General features: G+C 36.1%; 1 protein-coding gene across 4 annotated transcripts in view; it reads left to right on the top strand.

Annotated features, from left to right (window-relative positions):
- LOC129005105 (lysine-specific demethylase 6A-like) overlaps nucleotides 1-25,103 on the top strand; it is a 109,051-nt gene that overhangs the window by 20,029 nt on the left and 63,919 nt on the right. For 3 of the 4 annotated variants that reach the window (XM_054433910.1, XM_054433909.1, XM_054433908.1), the window contains exon 1: nucleotides 16,362-16,515. The exons of the other annotated variant lie outside the window; for it this stretch is intronic. The gene's annotated coding sequence lies outside the window, so the exon portion shown is untranslated. Of the gene's footprint in view, nucleotides 1-16,361; nucleotides 16,516-25,103 lie in introns of those variants that run through there. 4 annotated transcript variants of the gene reach the window in all.

Here is a 25,103-nt window from a genome sequence, read left to right as displayed (position 1 = left end):
AATACATAAACAATGTGGTCTTGTATGAGATTCTTCTTGTTTCATCGTAAAAGTTAACATTTTTAACGAAGACAAAAACTTAATAAATATTAAAATCCTTATTTCTATGTTGCAGAGTTTGACAAAAGTGTAAAATATCACTAAAAACTTCCTCTTCAAATGAGCTTTAAAATGATGTATAACCTTTAATTGCCGTCACATTGCATGGTGAAATTCTAAGCGCCATTGTGAAAATGTTCTAATGTTTGGTTACTCTCAAGCTTAAACGTTTCTACATCACTCTTCAACCAAAGTTTTAAAAGACATACGACCATTTAATCACCAATCAATACCACACTGAACTACGACAGGTTGTAAACTCTTCAAAATCCGTTGTCACACCTGGCCGCGTTTTCATTCAAAAAACAACAATGGTCCCAAACAACACCCTTGTAGAACCCCGTAGCTGCACAATTCTACCTGAAAGGCGCAAAGAAAGAGGGAATTTCGCCTAATGTATCCAGTGTTTGTATGAGGGGGTGGGAGGTGGGAGGGGGGATGGCCTACGTGCGGAACTGACTGAGGCCTTTATTGATTGTACGCAGCCTACCAGACCCAAAGGGAGTAGAGTACTTCTGATAAGGCTGGCCCAATTGTTTCATTTCATGCGAGTACTAATTTTCAACCTGTTAGTGACACTTTTTCCCCACACGATATGGTTAGTGATAACATAAGGGTAATTTTGTGCTAAGGACGTGATTTTTATGTGGTTCAACGATGTGATTCTAATGTTTCGGAAGTTGTAAGTTCGTTGTGACAAATTACACTGTTTTAGTTTAACAACAACTAAAACAGTTGTGTGTGTTAAATTCCTGTAAATGAACAACGGAAATTTTCGAACAAAATTTGAATCTTTTAGACTCTTTGTATACTCGTTTAGTTACACACGTTATTTTCCAATCCCTGCAATTGTTTGAAATGCCACTTTTAACGTGATTATAAATGTTTGTTTATTTAGCTTTGAGGAGCCGCAGTCCCAATAATTATGGTTTCTTAATGTTGTTGAAATTTGAAAAAAGTCGAATCAGTAATAAATAAATTTGTTTCGTATTCTGTTACTACACCACAATACAGTTATTACTTCTCTGTGACTACACAACACACATCTTTTAAATGTTACTGTACATTTTCATTGTATTGGCGTTAAGTTTAAATTTGAAAACTTGATGATTTCTCAATACAAATAGTCATTACTTGACGATGAGCTTTTGACAAGGTTATTGTGCATGTTCCGAGAAACCTTGAAAGCTTCAAGTATTGCAGTATTATCACTCACTGGAGAGACAATACAATACAACGCCAGTAGGCGGTATTGCATGGCAGTCGCCCACCGTCGCCGCCTATACTGTATTTATATACTGCAGTATACTATAGCATATACTGTATATTGCAGTATGTTTTGTACACTGTAGCTATCCACTAATCAGAACTAAGGAAAATAATGGCATTGATGGTTATTTACCTAGGTACAAAGTACAAACAACATACAGAAAAAGTGAACTAGTTTTGTTGTAAATGTTTAATGCAGTTCATACTTCTTTTCATTAAACTTTACGTGGACCTCCTAGTGGTGCAATTTTTACAATTGTAAGATGACCACTGATTATTATGTACATTTGATAATAAAGTACATAGAAAATTGACTCGACGAGGAATCACAAGAAAAATATCACTGGAAATGGAAATAAATCATCAATTCCGTTTGGGAATCTTTTTGTGAAACCATGGTTGATGTTTATTTGATATTTGAGTTAAAATTTGTGGATCACGCTGATTACGTCATTCAGCTGAGTAGCTTTAAAGTGCTCGCCTAGTAAAAAGTCGCCGGTTCGATCCTGATGAAATTAATTACCTTTTTGAAGACACAAAACGTCCCAGCTGTCCTTGATGTTTGTACTTTTGATTAACTGTCTTAGCCAAATAAATAGCTGATCTTAGTCAGTGTACACAGATAATCTCACTCCATTCATATTGAACATGTTCAGCTTAAAATACCTGTTTATTTTTGGGGCTTTATTGTATCAATAATAATGACAATGATAATACGATGGTTTGGATATGGATTTGTAGAAAATCTAACTGGCTTGTGACATTTGGTCTTGACGAAAAAAGCTGTAAGTTAAAAGTTAACCAAAAGGATGTATTTACACTGACACTCTTTCGTCTGACCTACACACTTATGATTAGAATTGTGCAAAGCAACGCTGACAAACCAGGGTAGGGCCTACGTTGCGAAAATGTGAACGATGAACGACTAGGTTCAACTGTCTATCAGCTGTCTATTAGCCGAGATTACTTAGAAGCCAAATAATCAAGCGCAATAATTGTAAACATTTCAGAAAGCTTCTGACATTTCTCAGGATCGAACCGTCAACCTTCTGAGCACATGGTTCGAAACCGGACCCAGCTGTTCCTGATCATTGGTATTTAAATAAATGGTTCTGGCCAATGAAAATGATCGTAGTCTGTTAACTAAGCAACGCAGATCATCTCACAAAATTCTACACTCATCCTTCACTCATTGGGTTAAATACGCACCTAAGGCGGCGTCCCCATCTATGATAAGACTCGGCACCCAGATATAGTGTTATGTTCCACAACAGACAAGGCAACAATAACTCATTCAATAGCCTGTGGTTCCACCGATCGTTGGTTCCACCATCGGCCTTCCTTCGACGTAAACGGTTTGGCAAGTTTGTCGCAAGTGCTGATAACAGAGTAGGCCACTCAGTGACCGGAAACGGATGTTGCAACGCCGGTGTCACCTCTCACTACTTCCGGTTACCTAGGGATAGTCTTTCCAGGATACTAGGTGACGATTCGCCAGATCTGTCCTGGATAGTCAGAAAGAGTCACTTGGAGACACATTTAGGATAAATTATCACACAACGTTACGACTTTCAGATAAATATCTCTATACAATACAGCGTGTTCAAAGGAAATTTGATTTTAATTGAGACAATCATAGGACTATAATAAAATTTGATGCAAATGAAATTAATATGTTTTCCGTTTTCATTGCAGTACTCCTAATTCTAAATTGATCACAAACCTAACGACCAGTGCATAAGAACTACATTCATTGCACTTTTTTTGAGCCCACAACCATTGCTTTCAAAGCATTAATACCATTGCACTTTTTAGTAGCCAACAACCAATGCATTTAAAGCATTAAATTCATTGCACTTTTTGGTATCCAACAACCAGTGCATTCAAAGCATTAATTCATTGCACTTTTAGGAGCCAACAACCAATGCATTTAAAGCATTAAATTCATTGCACTTTTTGGTATCCAACAACCAGTGCATTCAAAGCATTAATTTCATTGCACTTTTAGGAGCCAACAACCAATGCATTTAAAGCATTAAATTCATTGCACTTTTTGGTATCCAACAACCAGTGCATTCAAAGCATTAATTTCATTGCACTTTTAGGAGCCAACAACCAATGCATTTAAAGCATTAAATTCATTGCACTTTTTGGTATCCAAAAACCAGTGCATTCAAAGCATTAATTTCATTGCACTTTTAGGAGCCAACAACCAATGCATTTAAAGCATTAAATTCATTGCACTTTTTGGTATCCAACAACCAGTGCATTCAAAGCATTAATTCATTGCACTTTTAGGAGCCAACAACCAATGCATTCAAAGCATCAATTTCATCACACTTTTTGGGGAGCCAAAAACCAGTGCATTCAAAGCATTAATTTCATTGCACTTTTAGGAGCCAACAACCAATGCATTTAAAGCATTAAATTCATTGCACTTTTTGGTATCCAACAACCAGTGCATTCAAAGCATTAATTCATTGCACTTTTAGGAGCCAACAACCAATGCATTCAAAGCATCAATTTCATCACACTTTTTGGGGAGCCAAAAACCAGTGCATTCAAAGCATTAATTTCATTGCACTTTTAGGAGCCAACAATCAGTGCATTCAAAGCATTACTACACGCATTACACGTTTTGGGAGGCAACAACCAGTGCATTCAAAGCATTACATTCATTGAATTTTTCTAAAGTTCAACTTTTATTATTAAATCAACGTAATTGTTGTTTTTGCTCCTATATTAAATATCGGGGATTCTTCTGAAATGAGTTGATTTTTTCACCAGACCTACATTAATTTAAACGCACTTTGTAAATACATAATCTTCTAATTTTTCGTAATATGTACTGTAATCGTTTCGACAGCTTCCTTGAAAAATGAACGATAAACATCCCTAGGTTATGCCAAGTTAGAATTTATTTTGCGAATGATAATATAGAATGTATTTTGCATTACAACATTAGTTAAGTTCACCCAAAATCGATAAAAGCATTGAGAATAGGCCATTTGAGATAGACCATTAGAGACCAGGATGGTCTATTTATTCTGTTCTCTCTGGATGGTCTATTGTCTGTGATGTCGCAGATCGAAGAAGCGAAAACGATTTCAAGGGGTTGAAAACGATTTTATCCATGTCAAATTGCCAATTAATTAATTACCTCGAAGAACTTCGGTTTTGTCTGTCGTACCTCACAATTTCTTTAGTGTAATCGCTTTGTTCTCAGACTAAGTTCAGGATCATCCCTTGAGCCAGTGGTAGTCTGTCTCCTCTCACTTCCGGCAGAGGGCGAACTGTTTCCGGTACGCCCGACACCGGAAGTGGAGCCTGGGGTTGACCGAGATCCAATTTCGTTTTGTTTGATTTTTCAATACCTGCGCTACAGACGTGAATATGATTTGTCAATAGATCTACCCCCTCCCCCGATCTGCCCGCTTTGACGTCTCGACTTCTTGTACATTGTCATAACTCTGAAGGGTCGCCTCTTTTGGTCTTTTCATGTCAAACGTCTGTTTTGTATAGTTTGGATTCCGTTTGATTTAGACTTTCTGCAGATTTGTATGAGTTTAACTTTCTTTTGTTGTATTTTCAGACTATTCAGTCAGTAGCACTTAACTGTGCCTGCGATTAAAGGTTTCATGATACAATTAATTGCAATCTATTAGTATAGTATTTACTCTTTTATATAAAGATGAATTCTGAGATACATTTGATTTTTATGGGTTATTGAATTGTGCAATTTATTACATAATAAAATAATAAAGTGCATTAACAGTTACACAATAAGTAATCTTTTACGGAAAAGCTGTGTGTTTATGCTTGTAAAGTTCAATAATGAAGTTTTGTGCATATTTATTTGCATATTTTTAGCTGCACATTCGCATCCAAGAACAGTGTTGTGCATAAAAATGACGTTAAATTTTCAGACAAACATATTACAAACATGCCATATTAATTGTGAACGCACGTCAGGATTTTACATGCAGCCAGCTTGATACAACAAAACGTGAAGCCCACAGTGGTAACTCGCGGAAACATGTTATTATAAGCCACAAAATTAGCCATGCAGTCGGCTCCACAATAATTGTAAGCCAATTTGCAGCAGTGGTCATAGACTTGGAATGCGATAGGCCCCTGTGGCTGCTTCGTACGTTGAACCACTATAGCACATACACTTGTGGGATGGACGGCGATTCGTTTATGTAGTCTGTATGATAGAACCTGTCTCCTGACACGACCCCCTGTCTACCTGGACTATCACCATCCCGGGCCAGTCCCAGGTTGACAGGGTCCATCATACAGATTGTAATTGTCTAGGTAACCGAGTGGTTATTTTTTCCTACTAGTCTCTAACCCTGGATTTTTTCAAATAAAAAAAAATATTTGAATTTCTTTCTTCCCTGTACCTCATCTAACAGTTCTACCAAGTAAATGCCATTGCGATTTCTGGAAACACTAGCACAGTGTCAATGACCATTTACATTCAAACGGTACAGACCGTTACCGCTGTCTGAGTGTTGTCCCAAAGTTTTGGTGCAATGTCTGTGTGTTTGTGTCTATTTATAACTCCCACTGTCCGCGCACTTCAAATTTCTCCGTGCAACAATTTATTTCTGTGTTGGCGCGACGACGCGGCGCGGTCACTGATTCCTTCTGCAAGGCTACGTGCTTCTGGCTGCAGTTCTTTGTTTTCTGTGGCTGAAACCCGTGAATTTACCACTACCTGACCACTGCAACATTACTACCTACTTTTGAGAATCTTTTTGTTCGTTTAATTTTTGTAAATATTTCGGGATATTTCATTACATTCGGTTTCTTTTTACTTTCTCCACTACTCCCCTTATGAATTGTGTACTGTATGTTATTATTATGTCATAACTATGTATTGTGTTAGTGTGTTAGTGTCTATCATTAGTATATTATGGAGAAGGTATTTTTTTCCACACCATTTTGGAGTTTGAGTTTTAGGTGGAAATATTCGCTTTGGTCCTCTTCAATAAAAATAGTTGTTTACGAAGTGATGTCTTTGTGGTTGTGTGTACATAGCTACAGACTACGCCTGTGGTTCGATTTTGATAAAATTTGGTTTGTGGGTACTACATTGGTACTACCATAGAAAAAAATAAACACCATACAACATGGTGTTTATTTATTATTTTGTACCACCATGGGGAACTCATCTCAAATGGGATGAGGTCAACTAGACAAGTTATTCCCTTTTCTGTGGTATTACTTCATAGTATCTCAAAAGTGTTTTATCATTTTTGTGAACATTTTGTATTTAACAAACGGCTCGAACGGTTTTGGTTAAAATTTTGTTCTCATTATCCTTTTAACTGTAAACAAAATTGTACACCCCCCCCCCCAGCTTAAAAAAGTGTTTGTACCCCTATCTTACTGCAAATGTTTTGGAAACATTTTCCATTTACCCATTAAATGGGTTTCGACAATCTAGGGAGAAAGTATGTGTCAGATTGCTTACCTTCGATTTCTACTTATCTCCGTGTATATAGTTTTGTTTGACTGATTGCTCCCTCTGTTACAGGTAAGGCGAGGGTTATCCGACCAATGAGGCGGTGAGTAAGTTAACTGATATCAGTGTTGATTGTTGATCCAGTCATTGAGTGAGCGTGTAGCCTGTCTTTACTATCTGGAGTGATTCGCAGTTCGTGTCGTAAGGTTGGCAGTAGGTTGGTGATAGACTGATAACAGCAAAGTGTTGATAACAGCTGTCAGCTCTACACTCGGTTTCTTGTGACATTGTGGCAGTAAGTTAACTGATATGTTCAGTTAACATTGTTCATTGAGTGAGCGTGTAGCCATTGACTATATTATATCATTTACGGATCTTTCATACAGTAGGCCTAGTTTGAAAATATTGCAAAACACGCATGAGTTAATGTTTATTTAAGAAACTAATCAAATAAAAATAGTATTTTCTTTTAATTGTCCCCTTTTAATTATGGAACAAAGTGCGGTAGATCAATTTCCTTATTTCCATTAATTCCAGTTACATCAAAGGTGAGTGAGTTTCATTTCCAGGTTAGCAAACCTCATCTCCTCCCAATATCGCTTTTTTGCTTCATTCCTGGTTTTATCTCGGATTATGACTCGAAATTCTTCAAAATACGACTTAATCAATAGCTTTATTCATCTTCTAAGCGGAAATGTGACCGTTAGAAATGCTATGTACACAGTAGTTTGTAATATTACATGTCATTCATTCATCATTAACAATAATTTCTCTATTATTTTGTATATTTTCTCTCATAATGTCTGTTAATGCCCCTGATAATGTATTATCAGTTATTTAATATGTTTCTCCTTGTTAATGTGTTATTTTATTAAATTTTGTTCAATGTTATATAATATCCCATCACCCCACAGAAACATCATCCTATTTCATGTTACAATAAAATATTTATGCAAATTCTCTCCATACCTATTAAGTACTCATCAAAAACCAACAATAATCATTTATTTAGAATAATATATAATTGTAAGAAAATTGCAATATAGTAATAACATCTTAAATATAGTATTATTTTTCAAAATTATCCAAAGAAAATCAAAATTACTGTGGCAAGTGTCATTCATGTAAATTTAACCAGCTGTGCATCATTGCAACAATGGACATGGACTTCCTGAGCTTCTACCATTGCCTCTGCCCAGATCCTGCCAACTCTTCACAGTGTGAACATCATTCTATTGGAAATTGTGTTTAATTTAAACTAAAATTCATAATCCCAAAGTAAAACCTAAAATTTAAATTTCTCATCATCCAAAAGTATTGGACAAGTGCATTGAAGAGTACAAATTTATAAGAAGACAGACACTCCAAATTTGGTAACCATCATCCATCTTATTTAACTAAGGACAAATTTAATCTTCATTGGACATTTAATCAGTACAGCCTACTAGGCCCAAAAACTCAACTCATCAAGATATACATATTTCAAATTGAACTTTTATTCAAAATTTAATCTTCAAATTCTATTTTATTTCATTAAATTCAGTGAAACCATTTGGAATCTTTCTTTGGACATTAACATTATTAGCCTATATTAATAGCATCATGAACCTAGCTTAACTTATTTCAGAACAATAACTAAATTAAATTATTTGCATTTTAAAGAAGCCTAATATATCATTCGAACCGGCACGACCACCCCTCCCTGGATTAAGAGCTCATAGCCTATTTAAATATTAATTAGTGTACTTTAGAAGAAACCAGCCCAATATAAGCCTAGAATCTTTTGATCCATTTTGGAACCCCCACCATTTTGAAAATTTACCATTGTTAACTTACCCTGTAACTAAATTCAACCAATAACTTATCTTATATTTGTATTTCATTAATAAATTTTATATTGTAACTTACCAAATCTTTTTATTCTTAAAATAATTCATAATTATAAGATTAAGACAAAGACTTACCTTATTAGACAGAAACAAAACACAAATTAGGAATTATCTTTATTAAGAAATAAAAATGACTTTCAGTTCAATGTGGGCTAACTTAGTAGCCAAAGGAATTTTGTAGGCCTAAGTTAATGAATAGCCTATAGAAAGCTTTTTGGTGCGTAGCAAGTTTTAAAAGTTATCACCCCCTTAAACAATCAATTGTGAGTAATTCGTTCGGGTCCCCATATTCACAGCTATAAAAATACTGGTACGTAATTTTTACTTTGTTTTGTACGAAATTATCTCATTTATGTTTTATGTAAAGAGGTACAGTTGTAACTTGAGCAGTATTTTTGTAAAGTATAAACCCCTTTTTGAAATCGGGTGAAAAAAGAGAACTAAAACAGGTACTTATTACAATCATAATGAGAGGGAATACATGCTGTATTGCATTTATATGCATATATACTGTAGTTTTCATTAAAAAAAAAACAATTTCTTACATCCATAGTATCTATGAATTCAGTAAACATAGTCAATGATTTTTGTTAGTAGGTTGCGTATTTTAATGCTCATAATTGAATTTATTGTTCTCAAAATATTCCGTTTTTTCAGCACCGTTCAACTAATTTGAACAATTTACTCAGTTATTGCATTGTATATCGTTTAGCCTATTAAACATAAACACAGTCAGGCAATCCAATTGTCTAACGAGAATTAATCGACCAGACTTGCCACACAATAAAATAGTGCAGCATTAGATTTACTAGACTAGCTGATAAAATCTGCTCGCGCAACTACGCTAGACCAGCTCTAGTCAGCTGTTGGGAAACAAATTTTATCATTGTTTATCAGCTGGGCTGGGCTATTACAAGCACTAAATCAGCTGTGATATAACCTTGCAGCGCAGAGCTACCACTAGCGAAACAGCTGTGACGTCATGCACACTGACCTGCGCAACAATGCCACTTTTACCGCGCGTGCAGAAGATTGCATTGTTGCATTTCCTTCCTGTGAAGGTGACATTTCCGTGGGGAACGGTGCAGTTAGATTAAGATTATAATTCAACATGAACCTTCATTTGGTTAGCTCTAAAATTTGTTTTTAATTAAATTTATCGGGTTTTGGTTTTAGGGGTTTCATTTCGAGGTTATAAGGTCTCATTTTATGCATCTTATAAAATGTATAGTTGAAAATTAATTGTAAATAGACTGTTAATTGGTGTCACAATATTTACACTTGTTACTTAATATTAGCGTTAAGAATAAGAATGTATTTATTTTCTTGAAAGGAATATTACAAAACAATACAAATGATAAAACTATAACATAGATACTGTTGTATTTTCATTCGTAAAAGAAATCAAATAGATTCACTTTCTACAAAATAATTATTCCTACACTTTAAAATCATTCAAGCTATTACATATAAACTAAAAACAATATAAAATCAATTAAAATCCTCATGTAAGAAATTTAACAACAGTTCTTCCAAGAAAACTTAGGGCCTCCAAGAAAGGCATAGCCTGTGCAACGATATAAACAACTCATTTACATCGTTATTATTACAACGTAGATATTTAGATCGTTGAGGGTTGAGCCTGTGCGGAGGTTCCTTATCTAGACTGACAACGGAATGCGTACTGACCCACTTATTGATACATTAAAAACATAATTTTCTCAGTTCACAATTACTGATTCATGTACATTAGTTCTAAACTACCACAAAGACAACGTAATACCATGAAACTACAGAATTAATTATCTATACAAGGATTTTTATCAAACATTCAAAATTATCACCTGTCAAAAGCCAAATCTTAAGTTTCTTTGAAAATAAACCTAAAGTTTTACAATTAACAATATTTTCTGGTAATTTACAAAACAATCTTTGCACCTACAAAACAGTAGCCTAATTATTAAGGAAAAAGGTTAAATTAGGCCTAGGCACAACTGCACGCTCTTTTTTCCATAATATTTACATATACATACATAATATCTATACACCTAATCATAAATCATTAATCATTAATGACTTGTGTAATGAAACGTTGCATGGGAAGATTATCTCCTTTGCTGTTGATACTGGCCTTTGTTATGTCCGGGATAGCTCAACTGACATTACACGAAATAACCTCAGATCTTAAAAACTCTTCAATGGTGGTTCTCCAAAAATAACATGTTGATTAGTCCAGAAAAAGCAAAATTTATAAATTTTTCATTGAGAAATGAAATGCTATTTGATGCATTAATGTAAATTAAGAATAAGGTAGCACCGAAGACCGAGCCCTGGGCCACCCCACTAGTAATGCAACCAAATTCACTCAAGGTGTCATTAATTTTGAAAAATTGTTGTCTGTTTTCCAAATAGCTTTCAAACAATTTTAATACATTCCCTCTTACCCCACTGTAAAACAGGTTTTCCAAAAGAATAACACTTATTGTTATACAGCGTTAACACGAATTTATTTAAACTAGTGTACATGTTGCTCGAATTCGAGCAATTACAAAGTATTACAGGAGTTATTTCAGATTGAATAACAGTCATATTTACAATGAGTTTAAAAGAGTCAACTCAAATATTACCGTTGTGTAACTCAGACCCTGTTTATCTTCGTTATTGATAAACCTAAAGCATTCCGGACGGTTCTCTCCTTCTCAAAAAGCCTCGCTGTACAGGCAACACAGGTCATTAATAGAGGGCCAATTGAGAACGAAAAGTCGTTTTGGGGTAGTGTTAGGGCGCATTTGTAACCAAATAGTTGAAGTTGTCCAGGTTCAGGTTCAGACTGTGTGTGTGTGTTAAGCCTATTACGCGCCACTGTTCTGTAGCTGCGGTCGTTATCACGATTGCGCCTCCTGTCTATGTTTCGTTGTCGTTGCGTCGGAGACATTTAACAGAAATAAACAACAAATAATAAACAAATTATAGCTACACAAAACAACGATAAATGCACAAATTTAAGTTACAATCATGCTAACACAATCCATCATAGCGACACAAAACAACGATAAATACACAAATTTAAGATACAACCATACTAACACGATCCGTCTTGGGGGTTATGTTTACACAAACTCAAATAGTAAATAAATGTACTCAATGTGTTTCATTGATTTGAAAAGTAAATAACAGAAATAAAATTATACAGCTGATCAAAATGTAAACAATCATGTTCTTCATAAGGATAACATGGGAACTTTCAAAGCCACTGGGGCAGAGCCCAAGGGACTTTTTCAAAAATGTAAGGTCAGTTTGCAAATCTACGCGACAAGCTCTTTCCAATGAGACGTCAATGGATAAAATTGGTTAAGAAATGGCGGAGGAGTTCAACCGACAAACTTTCGTGTAGCGTATTAATTATATAGATAATAACGATACAACTGTAAAATACTTACTTAAATCTCTGTCTACAATCAAAGAGCTGTACATATACCCCAAAATAAGGAAATCATGTCGAATTGGGCGCACTAAACGTTACCAACAGGAAACATCGAAAAAAAATTTCACTTGTATGGCTATTTTAAAATTTAAAAAATTCAAAGCCATATAAAAAATTTACAGCTGATCTTGAAGGGGTTTTCTGATGCTATCTAATGTTGAATGGTACAATAATTACAATCACCTTTTGTACCATTAAGCTGTAAATGTACAGCTGATCGTTAAAGTTTGATATCAATTTTATAGAGACGATATTTCTTGGTTGACTGATTGTAGTAATTAATTCTCCGTTATTCTATTCAGCCGTTTATTCTACGTAGTAATTAATGTATCAGTTTTCCTGCCCACTGAAGTCGACTATGTTTTATTAGCTTTGGCACCGTTATACTACAGAAACAGTTAAGAATTGTTTTTATGTTCCTGACTATCGTTTTTTTGTGTTTATTATTTAAAGTTAAAAGGAAATATTAAGATTTCTATTTGTTATTGGTATAGTGTCCACTCAAATCATATTAAAAGTAACATTTTCGGATCCATATACTAAATTTGACCAACTTAAAACCATTCAAGTAATCTACAAAAATATTAAAATTCAAATGGTTTAGCTGTATGATGGTCGTAATTACTTAACCTTCGCACTGTTCAAAACATGGTTGACAATTTTGTTTGTGTAGCTACCTTCAATTAATAATATATTCAATAGCATAAAGGGCTCCTTTCCATATGAGGAGGCGACTAAACGCTACAGAAAAAGGTAAATATATTTTTACCATCAAGTTCAAGAACTGTTTTTAAGAGAAAGAAAACATACACAACTAAACACTCAAATTTAAAGTGTGTAACATAAATATAAAAGCACTGAAGCGAAATTAGAATTAAATCATGATAAAAAATGAACAAAAACATACAGTTTTTATAGATAAAAATGTTCCTTTGGTACTGTACGGCATATGATAAACAAATAGCAAAGATATAATTTCCATAAGAATAACATTGGAACTCTTGGGGCGCAACCCTTTGGTTAAAGCATTAGGAAAACTGTTTGGCTTTCCTATTTGTAACCGGAATAATGAGTATACAAAATTTCAGCCTTCTGGCAGTTCTAGCTAGTCAACAAGTTAGAGAATTGGTGATGAATGAGTCAAGTCATTGAGGGCTTTCACTTTTATAAGATGAATGAAGTTACTGTACATGTCTATCTTCAAAGAAGCTACTGTATTCAAGCAAATCTTAAGTATTTCCTAGACTGAGGTATTTGAAAAGGCATTCTACCGAAATACGCCACTCCCTTGTTTTTGGTTAGGAAAATGTAGACAAGGTGTTTGAAAATTCAAGAGAAATAAAACTTGTCCTGATTAATCTTGAAAACGAAAACCTGGAATTGATAAAAACGATATGTTTAGAATAACATTGCGAGAAATTAAATGGACTCATTTTTTATACAAAGGCCGAATGGCTGGTTCTTTTATAGACATTTGCCTATTGAATACAACCTTAACCCCACTTCACTGTTCCTATGTACGCCCAGTCGGTTCGAATTATCACTGGGGGAGGAAATAGTCTGAAGGGTTCCTACAAGATTTTGTTTCCAAGACACCCCCTCCCCCCCGGGACTGAAATTTCTCCCCCGTGAAGGGCTGTTGTAAAAGCATCTGGAGTAAGCTCTAAATACCTTCGCCCCTTCAATGGCTTCACCGTTTCCATTTTCCTCCCTTTCTTGCCTCTAATCGACCCCTTTGTTGTTTTATTAACAAGTTTACACCTGTGAGGTGTATTTTCCCCGTTTCGTAGCGCGATTTCGTATTGGTTTGGTGCTAGAGTTTTCACTAGTTGTGACCTCTTTGGGTTCCCACCATACGTTTTGTGTTTTGAAATACATTTTTTCACTCGAGTTTACACAGTGAAGAACTTGATTAATTAATTTTAAATAACCACCCTACCGCAGATATATTTGGGTATTTTCTTTAGAAACAACAGTTTGTAAGACGATTTTAGTTAGAAATACTAGGCTTATATTTATTGTAGGCCTACTGTATTTTGCATTTTTGCGTACCTTAAATATAATGGAATATTTAGAGGGCCGACACTGTTAAAATTTGCCCTATGCAAATAAACGTAAAAGTAACATAACCTAACCAATCATAACCCAACCTAACCTCCTAACCTAACTTAGCATGGCCTAACCCAACCAAGCATAGCCTAACCCAACCTGACTTGACGTAACGTAACTAGCTAGCTAGTAACTAGCTTAAGACGGAGTTTAAAGTGACGACCTTCCTCTTTAACTTGGGATAGGAAAATATCTTTTACTCATTGATGGGTGGTTTACAGTAGACAATACAATGCCGAATCAATTATTCAACGCGACCTAAATCATATTTCACACTACTTTACTATTTTGAATCTAAAGTTTAAACCAAGCCTATGCTACTCTTTACACCCCTTACCCCTTCCACATCAACCCCTACATCGCACATCGCCCAATCAATGTCGGACAATGGGTCATTACGTCATCGCCATTCACTCGCTGCGCTCGGCCGCGTTTCATTTAAAGGGCTTTGTATTCATTTGCATCTCATCATTGGCTGCCCTTAAAGGGCTGCTTGTTGAATTAGCACTCGAAACTCGAAGGGTATCAATAGTGGAGGGGTTGTACTTCCTGTGTTTCTGTTTCAAAAGGAAATCATTGTAGTGATTTTGAAAGAACTGAGGTAAAGGGAATCCCTTGAATCTACATTACGTCGTGAAAATATCGAAAATGTCATTAGACTGTTGCGTGTGGTATATAGGCTAAATTTTTTTACACTGGTTATGTATAAAATAAAAATAAGACAGGCAAGGGGTGCAAGTAAAAGTACAGTAGATGCGATGTTTATCAACAAAACCTCAGCATGAAATAAATCTAAAAAAAACACGGGGTGATAGTAAGATCATAGTTTAAATCTTGATGTTGATACTGTATAAAAATTAATTTTGACAGTGAAATAAAAACTATTATGGAACTAGCATTACATTTGTTAAATAGTTTTTAACGACTAGACCAATTTACTTAAAAACTAGCGTTTGGCATTCTTCCAACTACCATATACATATTGCATTGTAACTAGCTGATAGAAATAATAATGATAGAAATAGCATTGTAACATAATAGAAATAGAAGAACGAAATTGAAATTAACTTTTAAGAAAAGTAACGTCTACAGTAGGTTAAGTATGTTAAGATTGTTCCTTAACAAATCAATGACCCACTTATTGCTATGCAGTTTTGTCGTGTCACACAGTTAGCACGCGTTGACGTTGACGATTATTTCAGGAATATGAATAATTTCATGTGGAGAAGTAGAGTAAGACTTGGGGGTATAACCACGCTTTTGTCACTTGTTTCATTATGTAGTAATTGTTTTGTTCGGGATTACTGAATAGTTATGATGTTAGGCGAATCCGTAGTACAGACGGATATTTCAGTTAAGAAATTATTTCTTTGGGTTGTTAGAGTTAAAAAATTATAATTAATAGTATAAGGACAGTACGTGATATGCTTACGGGAAGTAAAAAATAAGTCATATTACAATTGAAACATGAATTTACACTGATTACTCACAAGGGTGTAAATACATATATGTATGAAAGATGATAGTGTGGTGATAGATATCCATTGGACACCCCTAATATCATCAGAGTTAAATTAAATTCACTTTATTTTACAATATTGTGAGTGAAATATGTTCAGTAATTATATTAGTTGATCCATGGTCTTTATTTAATCTAATCCAATCATTTTTCAATCGTCTGGCCAGCCTAGTGGCTGCAGTGCTCGCCTTCAAATCTGAAGGTCGCTGGTTCGATTCCAAGCGAGATGCTACTTGTCATTGGGCTATCAGATGGTTGTTAACAACAGGTCAACACACGAACATATTCAGGTCGCGCGTGCAATGGTGCAGCTCAGCTAATGTTTGCTATGACTATGACTGACAGCGACAGGAAGAGACGTGATATGATAGGCTAGGCACTCGGCGGAGCTGATGTTTTCAGGACGGCACGCGGTTGGAGGGGTGGTGCCCTCCCCCCTCCACAGCAATGGACTCGTCCGTTCCCCCTTACCACTTACCATCCCCAGTTAGACAAAGGAGGTCCGTTGGTGTGAGAGGACGTTGCTCGTTGTGCCGGTCGTGGATGTGAGGAGTGTTTTATTTATTTGGATGTTTTTCATTTCGTGTGTAGTTCTGTGCGCCAGTGCCATTTAAAGTTTAAATACATGTGCTACGTCAGCCTGAAGTTATCTAGTCGTTTGATCTCCTTATCGGTGAGTTATAACAAGCCTAAACTTAATAAGCTCAGTAATTTGTGATTTTTAATTTGTTTTAGACTATTGGGAGCTGTGCATTAATTGGGCCACTTTTGGTTAAATTTGTGAGCTTTAAAAGTTTGAAAATCTAAAATGTTAATTTATTTAGTGTGTTTGGGATTTATGTAAATACAACAATGAGAAAAATTAAATTACCATGGACAAATAGATAGGGTACCTACTGGTAACTTATTTGAAAATTTGTATTATCTTCAACCTAACCTGTTCTATTGTCTCAAGATCCATACCCTGTACACACATTGGGGCAGATTTTTGTATTATTGAAAATATACAACAATAGTTAAACGTTATTTTAACTTAACAAAGGAAGCATTTATGAAAGGAGCTTATAATAACTGCCATAGCGTATATACTTTACTGCCATAGAAAACACCTACAGTAGTAGGCTACAATTAAAATTCCTGCAAGAGTCTAACAATCGTAAACTAATGAAATAGGCATACTTTATTGTCTAGTCTACATTGCATTGCAAAGGTAAACAACTGAATAATGTAGCCTATAACATTATTCAATCCACCAAAAACGATATTCGAGAACCTATTCTAAAAACACTACTAAGTAAAATGCTGCTGTCTACAAGAGTTATTCATAGAAGATGGCACGTGTCGAAGGTGTCCGGATGTACACAAACTAAACAATTAATCAACACGTCTGCGTCTGCTACATTTCTCCGCCACTGCCACTGCCATCAATATAAGTTAGTTATTCATGGACTGATGAAGTATTCACGGCGTTGTTGGCCACTGCCGACTGTATCGTCGTTTCCGAGTAATGTAAACAAATAGTGGCATTGCACTTTCTTTGTCTAGCGGTACGGTGTCTTCAGGTCGTTGCACTGCAGTGGAGATGCACTCGCTCCGACGCGACGTCTGTGCTTGTTTTGGTAGCTTGTGTGGTTTGTCTAGTTTTGGATCGGCCTTTCATAATAATCTAGATTTTGAAGTATTTTCTGATAATGTATATGTTAACTCGTGATGTAAAAATTATTTTGGTGTTAATATTTACGTGATGTATTCACGCCTTCGACCTTTTTAATTGTGTATAAGGGGACGGTCCAAACCCTGGTGTTGTTACTATCATGCTATTCAGCGAATTAAAAATTAACTTATTACCTACACGTGGCTGTAGTTGTAGGCCCTAGGTAATGCCGTTGTGGCGTATTCAAACAATTATATTGGCCCAACAGTACTGAAGTTACGACGAGCAAGAAATTAAGGTTTCATATAGGCCTACCTTTATTGGCTTTGTTAAACTAAGTTAAACACCAAACACATTCGGTAGTCTCTTCAAGGAATGCTTCTTCAGATTGGGGGGGACTAGAGATAAAGAAATAATAGATTTTCAGTTAAAACTAATTTTCGATATCCTAAACTGTCAAAGATGAACGTGCAGTATAGTCAAGTTGCTCAATAGCGATAACCGTAAAAGTAGTTCTTACAGAAATAGTCAAACGCTTTCTCCTTTCTACTTTTAGTCGTTGGCACTTCATTCATTGGGTCTTTTTCAGAAGATGGCTTTTTAAACTGTGGAGTAACCAATGTTTAGGTTAGGTTAGTTCATAGCTTTACACGCTCGTTTTTTATTTACTGGAGGAGAAGAAAATAGGTCATCACAAAAACTAAAAAAATCACTTGACCTAAACTGAGGTTTGTCCACAGTTTAAATAGTGGCAGCCCTATTCTGATCGACCCCGTTCGTTCTGTAGGCCTACGACGAGTACCTTGTGATATATTCACATTAGATCAATGTTGATGTTACGTGCCTAATGTCAGCATTGACAGCGTTATCTCTAGCACGACCTTGGCTATGAATAGTCTGCCTTGACCTCGCCACCAACTTACGTTAACTTCCGGCCTGAGTCAGGGCTTGTGGCCTAATGAGTTTCAGTCGAGTGTGTGGTAAGTGCTATAGCTTACATGAATATCTTTTGCAAGTGGAATGACTCTACGACCTCTTGATGTGATGAGTTGAGTATGTTGTTGATTACATGGCGATTTTTATTAGGATAGCTAAACGTCTACATGGAACGTTATGTTGCCCAAGATTCTTACATATAGCAATAAGAGGGTTTTATGCTCAAACGAATCTCGTCGAAAGTTCGTTCCATAGAATGGATTATCTTGGGAAGTTCTATAGAATGGTATTCCATCAAACACTTCTCTCTTGTCATTTCAAAGAAAGGTAATACAGTAATGAACAAAACCAAAGAATGTCTGAAGAAGGGATTGTTCTTTCTAAATTTTGCGATTCCTGTAGGCCTAAATAGAATATTAGGCCTCAAATTAAGCATCTTGAACATTATCTTGGGCATGAGGAGAATAATTTATTTCCTCCCTCCAAAATCAATAAGGTTTCTTCAACACGATAAACCATGTTATCCAAGAAAAACATCATAGCCCAGTCAATAAATGTTTTTTACCGCAACTAAATGGTGGAAAGCTGGATTTTGTATATGTGATAGAACCACATGAGAGGTGTATTTTCCCAAAAGTCCCCACTTCTACCCCTTGAGCTTTCCCCCCCACCCCCCTCCAAACACAGAAATTGCAGTGTTTTACTTAATTGGTCATAACTCGAATGCTATGTAAGCTATCGAGCTGCAATTTGTTTTGTTTTATTTCTGGTTAGTTTTGCTACAACTTTTGTATTTACAACATTTTTCTAAAACCAATACTTAGGGAGATATAAAATTTAAACTTCGTTAATAGCTTTGTTTCAGAGTGCAAAATTTTGTTTTTCTCTATGTATACTTTTAAATAGAAATAATACGCAAATATGGTTCAAACAAAAGTTTTAGTACGTTTTTCAAGGTTTACAAATATATTATTGGTTAGTCATCTAGGTGACCGGGTGAAGAGCTGGGCGTCGGCAAAGAGAGCGTGTGCGGGCTAGTTGAACACCTCTGCGCTGCGTCATCGCATCTAGCCCAGCCAATAAACGCACAAACTGCCTTTTTTCGTAGCTAAATAGTGGAAAGCTGAGTTTGTTATATGTGATGGAACCACTTAAGACGTGTATTTTCAAAAAGTTCCCGATTCTCCCCCTTGAGCTTTCACCCCCAACCCCTTCCAAACCTGGAAATTACAGTCGTTCACTTTACTGGATATAATTCAAGTTCTATGCATGCCATCGTAGTGAAATTTGATTTGTATTATTTATAATTAGTTTATCTACAACTTTTGTACTAAAGGTTTTCTTATAAAACTATGTCCAAAGCGATATAACATTTTAACTTTTTTTGATAATGTTTATGTTTAGAGTACACAATTTTGTTTTACCCTCTATATATTTTTCCAAATAAAATACGCAAAATGTGACAATACAAAATTTTAGTATGTTCTTTAAGGTTTATAAATATATATTTGGTTAGTCATCTGAAAAAAACTAATGTAGTGTGGGCGTCGGCAAAGACAGCGCATGCAGGCTTCTAAAGCATCTGCGCAGCCCTGCCCGTCGATGCATAATAACAAGGACCGGCACCGCTAAGTTCTCGCCTTTTTTATACAAATCCTAAGACTTCCTCACTTGTAGCCTACTTTACTACCAAAACAATCTGTTTCCAAGCCAAACCGTGACTAACTGAAGCACCTCGCGTTCAGTAAAAAGTTTTCGTCGACCCACTAATCCTTGATACAAACTGCGTCCTATCATTGATATGTCCCTCTCTTCACGCTTCCCGCTAGCAAGGGTTAGCTTTCTGCTCTACCATGAGTTGTAAGCCTGTGTTAAAATATTATCACGAACAACGTAGAAAACTGTCGGTAATATTTATAAGCCATTTTTAGTCATCGTAAGGAATACAAATTAAAACCAGTCAATGTCAACTATTTTTTTATTAAGTCTAAATAGAGGAGATTTTAAAACACTTAATAAGCGCCTTCATCTTTATTAGCGATGTTAAACGTTTGCATAATGTCTACCACAAAACAATAAAGAACTATTAAGCTGACTCATTTTTGAGATAACATGAAAACAATCAAATATTAGAGAACAGAACGTCACCAAGATTCACAGTATAGAGTCTCTAAAAATGATTGATATCGACTACATATTAGTGCCGTAAAGCAGATTCGTAATACATTGCTGCCAATTTTTACGAAAAAAAACACAATTTGATTGACACATCTACACAATATGTTAAGAAAGGAAATTTGAGTAATCTGCCTGTATGTATCCCGTAAATAGTCTTGCCTGCATGTATGGGGACACAAATAGAGTTTTTTACTTACTTATTTATAACTTTTGGATATATGCCTTATTACATTAATTAATTGGAAAGTAAATAAAATAGAATACGTCTAATAGCCTAACACTTAAAACATTAATTTACACTTACTTACAATACTGTAAATATACATAAAAGATGGTAAGTGGTGGTAGATTTCGATTCGACACTCCAGTCATCCTCAGACCCATAGGCGAATTGGGTCATCTCATCATTGGGTTCAGTATGTTTCTTACCTAGCTTTATGTAATGTAATATATGTATCCATGTATATTTTTGTCAATAGGTATAGCCGTTGACAGAAATAATTAAATTAATTATTAATTCAAATGAGAAACAATTTAAAACTGTCAATAAATTTAAGAAATGTATAAATGATTAGGTTTCATCTAATAAGTATTTTTTGCAGTTTACTGTTTAGATCTTTACTGACTGCGAGGCGCAGTGCAGTTAGTATAAATCTTGTAGAACAAAGCGAGTCCCATTAGTGGTAGATAACAGAAAGCACATTTTTACGTAAGGAAGAGCAAAGAGTATGTTTATAGTAAATTGTAAAGTGTTTATAAGGCCTAGTGTTCTATACCTCAATCTATCAAACTTCCATTGGTCAAAGATGAAGGAATCAAGTCTCACAAGTATTTCAAGTATAACAAGTAAGTAGGTAGAGATTAATTTACCTGAACCGAAACTAGTTATAAAAAATTAAATGATTGGGTTCCATCTAAATAATAATTGTTTTTGCAGTTCACGGTTAAGCTTGGATACAGATTGTTTTTTGTAGTAAAGTACAAAGTACAAAGCCTTAGCATTTAAATACAACCTTTGAGAACTTAGCGATGTCGGTGCCTACGACGCGACGCATCGACGGGCGGGGCTGCGCAGATGCTTTAGAAGCCTGCATGCGCTGTCTTTGCCGACGCCCACACTACATTAGTTTTTTTCAGATGACTAACCAAATATATATTTATAAACCTTAAAGAACATACTAAAATTTTGTATTGTCACATTTTGCGTATTTTATTTGGAAAAATATATAGAGGGTAAAACAAAATTGTGTACTCTAAAACATAAACATTATCAAAAAAAGTTAAAATGTTATATCGCTTTGGACATAGTTTTATAAGAAAACCTTTAGTACAAAAGTTGTAGATAAACTTATTATAAATAATACAAATCAAATTTCACTACGATGGCATGCATAGAACTTGAATTATATCCAGTAAAGTGAACGACTGTAATTTCCAGGTTTGGAAGGGGTTGGGGGTGAAAGCTCAAGGGGGAGAATCGGGAACTTTTTGAAAATACACGTCTTAAGTGGTTCCATCACATATAACAAACTCAGCTTTCCACTATTTAGCTACGAAAAAAGGCAGTTTGTGCGTTTATTGGCTGGGCTAGATGCGATGACGCAGCGCAGAGGTGTTCAACTAGCCCGCACACGCTCTCTTTGCCGACGCCCAGCTCTTCACCCGGTCACCTAGATGACTAACCAATAATATATTTGTAAACCTTGAAAAACGTACTAAAACTTTTGTTTGAACCATATTTGCGTATTATTTCTATTTAAAAGTATACATAGAGAAAAACAAAATTTTGCACTCTGAAACAAAGCTATTAACGAAGTTTAAATTTTATATCTCCCTAAGTATTGGTTTTAGAAAAATGTTGTAAATACAAAAGTTGTAGCAAAACTAACCAGAAATAAAACAAAACAAATTGCAGCTCGATAGCTTACATAGCATTCGAGTTATGACCAATTAAGTAAAACACTGCAATTTCTGTGTTTGGAGGGGGGTGGGGGGGAAAGCTCAAGGGGTAGAAGTGGGGACTTTTGGGAAAATACACCTCTCATGTGGTTCTATCACATATACAAAATCCAGCTTTCCACCATTTAGTTGCGAAAAAGGGTGTTTTTTTGCATTCATTGACTGGGCTATCAGGTATTCACTCATTCTTTTCTTCCTGCCACATGTTCTTTTTTACCTGCTAACTAATCCCTCTCCCACATTGTGAGCCTTCTGCATGTTGGCCACGTTGAATGGACCCATGGACCGGCAGATGCAGGTGCTGGCCTTTTGTGCCTTGTCCTTGTTTCCACAATTCGGGACCGCCATTTTGGATTGACAACAAAAGGTGGGCTCTACTTTCACTGCCAAGGTCGAATGGACCAAACGTCTAGCGGGGGAATGACCGCGTCGTCGCGTCTTCTCTCTCTCTCTCTGTCTTTCCACTCCCACCGATCCCTAGATAATGACCCCCTAATCACCACATGGCTGTAGTTTGTGGCGTCTGATCCCTGCCCCTGCCTCCCAGGTGGCTTGCGGTCTTCTTCGCTCTCTTCCTCTTTTTTTTACAGAAAATGTGGTCACGTCATTGTACAGTTAGATTTCTCATTTATTTGTTCATCCATCAGAGATCAGGATGTAAATGTTGTTTCTAGGAATAAGGTGCAAGACAAATGTTTAAGTTTGAGTGATGGTACCTTAGCTGTAGCTATAGACACTGTGGACTGGAGCATCCTTGCGTAAGTTGTACATTTTAGTGTGAGTTATGTTATTCTAATTAGGGTAGTGCCAAATTATTGATATCGGAGATGTTCCTTGCTAGGTTACTGCAGCAGATTCATTAGCCATAGCCAGTTGGACGCTCAGTGATCAATCTTCTATCTGAATGAATCCCTTGATCTCTTTACAGGTTCAAGGATTGAAGATCAGCGATTTCCTTAAATGCCCCTCCTTTCCTCGTTCGTAGAGGTACGCCATGCCACTTGTTCCACGGTATGTGGTTGGCTAGTGGGAGTGACCAGTCTATGATCTCAAGCCTGTGTTTATCAACCGATGGAATGCTGCCCCGAGCCAAGCCAGCACGCCATACCTGATATTGCCACAGTAACTTGCAATGCATCATGTTGCGTGTGCAAGAATTGCAGTCTTGTTTGTGTGTGGCTTTCGTGAGTAATCATCGTCTGAATTACATTTTTGATAGATCACGTAGTTTGTCAACCTAAATAGTATTCTGTGTCGGTGAATTTTAAGTTTCAAAGTTTTCGACTCATAATTTCATTGGATGCAGACAATAACACCGTGCAGTCTGGGTTTAACGTCCCGGATATAAATAGAACGCCACTTTTAATCAACAAAACAACCCTCGACCTGGATTTGCGAGTGCGCGCATGCGCGTGCGGCAGCGTCAGCTGTGGCGGCCATGTTGCACCGGTCCCGCGGCACGTCAGCCACCCAGTGTTGCCACTACACACTGCAATGTTGCCAACTTACTATCTCTCCCCATTGTTGCGTTATCAGTCTTTGTTGCTGTGTGCATGACTCATGCAACAGCTGATAAAGTAATTGGCCCGCTGCCAACCCGTTATGATAGCTTCCGCTGGTTTATAGGTTGTTAACTTGGCGTTTAATCGAGATGCTGCTTGCCTTGAGATTTGTTTGAGGCGTTGACGAAGATTGTGGTATTTTACATATTGTAATTTTAATTTAAAGCACGGTTTATTTCACTGTAAAAAACCCATAATTACATTAACTATACCTCTCTACACATTTACTACTACAGGCATAATTAGTTTTTGGCATGTTGTGCATACAAAATTCATATTTGATTGTATATACCGAATTGTGTCGCAAACCAAAGATACCCTACGATTGTGTTCAGCGCCGGAGTGGATGGAGAGTATTTAATTATTTTTCATAACATTGCCATTATTGACTCACATCTGCTCTTATTGGGCACTGTTGTCCAGTGTTCTGTATGCATATGTCAATTGTTCTGTATGCATATGAATCACCTTACATCAGTCAAATATTAAAATTATATTTATAGATATAAAATGTCAGCGAAATTCCGTCCATATTTTCGACTGTTGCTAGAGGGATGGTGGGCACGGCCACATGGCAGGCCGGGGCCGGTCTAGGGGTAGAGCAGCAGGTGTTAGCTAGAGTAGACAACACATGGCGAGGGTTCTGGTGTTCTGATTGATCCACGACCCTTCTCTTGTCTACAAGCAGCAAGCACACTGCCAAGCCTCCTACGAATGTGTGGTGTGTACTCAGCCAAACTATGAGAAAACTACGTCATTGCACAAAGATGGTGGCCAAAATATTTCAACACTAAATTTATTTATTTTTTACGATGCAAGTATATTTTTTGTGATGCTACAGTAATATAACAAAACAGTATAGATTCTCTGCATTGGTGATCAGTAGAAAGTAGCTACGTTTGTGTATACAGTACTTTGATATTAATATCATCAAACACCATTTCTCTCAGATTTTGTTAAATTATTTCAGCA

The sequence above is a fragment of the Macrosteles quadrilineatus genome, unplaced genomic scaffold (assembly GCF_028750875.1).
Source record: "Macrosteles quadrilineatus isolate MER2022 unplaced genomic scaffold, UCM_ALF_1.0 Scaffold_16__1_contigs__length_3527350, whole genome shotgun sequence".
NCBI classification, from domain to species: domain Eukaryota; kingdom Metazoa; phylum Arthropoda; class Insecta; order Hemiptera; family Cicadellidae; genus Macrosteles; species Macrosteles quadrilineatus.
The sequence above is the reverse complement of the archived record's forward strand: the minus strand, read 5'-3'. Positions and strand labels throughout refer to the sequence as shown.